Source organism: Propithecus coquereli, unplaced genomic scaffold (genome assembly GCF_000956105.1).
Source record: "Propithecus coquereli isolate 6110/MARCELLA unplaced genomic scaffold, Pcoq_1.0 Scaffold243, whole genome shotgun sequence".
NCBI classification, from domain to species: domain Eukaryota; kingdom Metazoa; phylum Chordata; class Mammalia; order Primates; family Indriidae; genus Propithecus; species Propithecus coquereli.
This window is the reverse complement of record NW_012147986.1, coordinates 4,707,420-4,711,653: the sequence shown is the minus strand read 5'-3', so window position 1 is coordinate 4,711,653 and position 4,234 is coordinate 4,707,420.

The following is a 4,234-nucleotide window of genomic DNA, read 5'->3' as shown; positions in this document are numbered from 1 at the left end:
TATATATATATTTTTAGTTGTCCAGATAATTTATTTCTATTTTTTGGTAGAGACGGGGTCTCACTCTTGCTCAGGCTGGTCTAGAACTCCTGACCTTGAGCGATCCGCCTTGGCCTCCCAGAGTGCTAGGATTACAGGCGTGAGCCACCGCGCCAGGCCTTTCCTCATAATTTTAATGAGGCTTTAAGATAAGCCTCTTTTGTGAAATAACTTCTTGCATCTTTTGCAAATTTTTAAAAAGTCTGTTTTTTCTTATTAATTTGTAAGAATTCTTTATATATTCTGGATATGATTCCTTAGTTGACTAAACATATTCCCACTATCTGTTCCCACTCTGTAACTTACATTTTAATTCTCTTAATGATGGCTTTTGACAAACAGAAGTTTCTAATGTTAATGTAAATTTATTTCTTAATATTTTCTTTTATGTTTCTATTTGCTTAACCTAAGTTCTTAAATATCTTTTTCCACGTTTACTTCTTAAAGCTTTTGGTTTCCCCGTTTGCATTTAGTTCTATACTCCACTTGAAATTGTTTTTAATCTCACTTTTATTCATTAAAAAATAAAGTACAATTTGTGTATCTTATTATATACAGAAACATAGCAAATTTACATACCTCAGCGAAATACTCAATTCTGTGAGTTTTGACAAACACGTACAATTATGTAATGACCACCACAATTGGGATATAGAACATTTCTATCCTCCCAAACACCCTCATGCCTTGTAGTCAACCATTCCCCCCATTCCTAGGCCCAAATGAACACTGATCTTTTTCCTGCCTCTATAGTTTTCCTTGTCCAGCATGTCATAGAAATGGAATCATACAGTAAGTAGTCTTTTGAGACTGGCTTTTTCATTTAGCATAATGCAATTGAGACTCATCCATGTTGGTGCATATCTTTTCATTGCTGGATAGTATTCCACTGTGTGGATGTATCAGAGTTTGATTATCCATTTACCAGTTGAATTGCATTTGAGTTGTTTCCAGTTTTGGACAATTATGAATGAAGACATATATATGTATACGTTTTTATGTGAGCTTTACTTATCGTTTAACTTGGATAAATACACAGATGTGAGATTATTGGGTGATATGATAAGTGTATCTTTAACTTTATAAGAAATTGCCAAATTGTTTCCTAAAGTGGGTGGACTATTTTATATTTTCACCAACAATACACGGGGGTTACAGGTGCTCCATATCCTCACCAGGACTTGGCATTATCAGTTTTAGCTATTCTAGCAGGTGTGCAGCGGTATCTCATAGTTTTAATTTACATTTTCTAATGACTAACAATGTTGAGCATCTTACCATGTGCTTATTTGTCATACGTATACATCTTCTTTGGTGAAATATTGATCAGTTTCCTATTGCTGCTGTAACACATTACCACAAAGTCAGTGGCATAAAAAAATTTAAATGTATTATCTCAGAGTTTGGAGGTCAGAAGTCCTAAAGCAAGGTGTTGGCAGGGCCATGTCCTTCAGAAGGCCTTAGGCAAAAATCCATACCCTCACCTTTTTCTAGCTTCTAGAGGCCACCTGCTTTCCTTGGCTTATGGCCTCAAGCTCCATTGCCAAAGTCAGCAGCGTATCATCTTCCAACCTCTCTCTGCTTCTGTCACCATATTGCCTTTTCTTGACCTTGATCCTCCAGCCTCTCTTTTAAAAGGACCCTCATGACTACATGGGGCCCACCCAGATAATCCAGAATAATTTCCCCATCTCAAGATCCGTAACATAATCATATCTGCAAAGTCCCTTTTGCCATATACAATAGCATATTCACAAGTTCCAGAGTTAAGATATGGACGTCTTTGGAGTAGGGGAGGCATTATTCAGCCTACCACAAACTGTTTGTTCAATTTCTTTTTGTCCATTTTTGTATTGGGTTCTTTGGTTTTTATTATTGAGTTTTGAGAGTTCTTCATATATTCTGGATTCAATACAGAAATGTGATCACAAGTATTTTCTCCCAATTTGTGCCTGGTCTTTTCATTTTCTAGATAGTGTCTTTTAAAAAGCAGAATTTCTTCATTTTGAAGAATTCCAATTTATCTATTTATTTTTCTTATTGATTATGAATTTGTTGTTGTAATCTAACAAATCTTTGCCTAATCTAAAGTTACAATGATTTTATTCCTATTTTTTTCTACTGTAAGTTTTCTAGTTTCAGGTTTTATATTTAGAGCTATTTAATATTATCCATTTTGAGTTAACTTTTGTGTAAGATGTAAGGTATTGGTCTTTTTCAGGACTTTGAATCTTGACTAAATAATGCAAAGACTAGGCTGGGCGCGGTGGCTCACACCTGTAATCCTAGCACTCTGAGAGGCCAAGGTGTGTGGATTGTTTGAGCTCAGGAGTTCGAGACCAGCCTGAGCGAGAGCGAAACCCCGTCTCTACTAAAAATAGAAAGAAATTTGCTGGACAACTAAAAATATGTAGAAAAAATTAGCCAGGCATGGTGGCACATGCCTGTAGTCCCAGCTACTTGGGAGGCTGAGACAGTAGGATTGCTTGAGCCCAGGAGTTTGAGGTTGCTGTGAGCTAGGCTGACGCCATGGCATTCTAGCCCAGGTGACAGAGCAAGACTCTGTCTCAAAAAAAAAAAACAAAAAAAATTAAGAAAAAAAAAGAATTACATAGTTTGGTCTTTGTCCCCAGCTTCTGGCACAGAGCTCCTAAATCCCTTGGAATTTCCTGAGGGATAGGAACATCTTTTGTTCTAATAAGGTGACTCTTGCTTGGCTCCTGAATGTGAGGGCTGGTCACCAGAAGGACCATGCCGTGGTTAGAGACTTGGAACTTTCAGCCTCACCCCTCATCCTCTGGCAAGGAGAGAGGGCTAGAAATGTAGTTAATAATCAATCATGCTTGTGTGATGAGGCTTCCATAAAAAATCCCTGAACTGTGGAGTTCAAAGAGCTTCCAGTCTGCTGAACACACGGAGGTGCCTAGAGAGTGTCATGCCTAGAGAGGGTATGGAAGCTTTGCGTCCCTTCCCACGTACTTTGTCCTATGCATCTCTTCCGTCTGGCTATTCGTCTGTATCCTTTGTAATAGCCTATATAATAAACCTGTAAATGTAAGTGTTTCCCTGAGTTCTATGAAGCATAGAACTACCCAAGCACATTAACTGAACCTGAGGAGGGGTGCAAATCAGAACCTCAGATTTGTACCCAAGTTGGGCATCCAGACTTGCAATTGGCATCCGAAGTGGAGGGGAGCAGGCTTGTGGGAATGAGTCCTTACCGTGTGGGATCTGACTCTAACTCCAGGTAGATAGTGTCAGAATTGAATTGAATTATAGTATACCTTGTTGGTATCAGCTGGAGAATGGCTCGGTGCGTGAGAGCAAATCCCCACACATTTTGGTGACCAGAGGTGAAGTGCGCTGTGTTGACTGTGTAAGAGAAAAAAAAGCATTTTGTGTTTCTGATAGACAAGGCAACTATACTGAAGATAAAAATTTTATGTTCAAGGAAACATAAAAAAATCCCTAAACAATCAAGTTCTCCAAATCATAGCAAGCAAAAATACCTTCCTTAGAAACAAATATGAGATGATAAATACACTTTGTCTACCACAATTAAACATTTTTAAATAAAGGATTTAATATAAGCACTAAACAAGAATGTGACTGATTGACATTGTACCGCTTATTTGAGGAGTTAGGTGAGAAAACCTGAACTAAACAGCATGACTTTTATTTATCCCGATGATGCTTAGGTTGACATATAGACTGACGTCCCGGAACATTGCTTATTTGGCCCATCCCCGGGACGCAGCTCTTTGTGCGTGTGTTTCTTCTCAGGTTTCCATATGAAAAGAGATTTCCCCCTTATTACTATATTCTAGCATTATGTTCTTATTCGGTGGAAATTTGGGAGAGGAAAGGAATTAAATATGACTTCTTGAAACACTCTAAATGCTTACAATTAATTGTATGTTTACCTTTGCCTTTGTTATATTGTGCATTGTGTTTATTAGTGACATAGGGTTTACATGAAGAATTTTTGAATGAGCACTTGCAAATGCTAAATGCTACGGGATCAGAGATGAGGGAACATGGGCCTTGCTACTAGATGGACCCGGGTTTTAATCCCAGCTTTGACACTTATTAGACTTTAGAGAGGTTCTTAGCCTTTTTGTGCCTCAGTTTGTCCTTCTGCAAAATGAAGATGATCATACCTTCCTTAGATGCACCGACTAGGTGCTCTATAAAT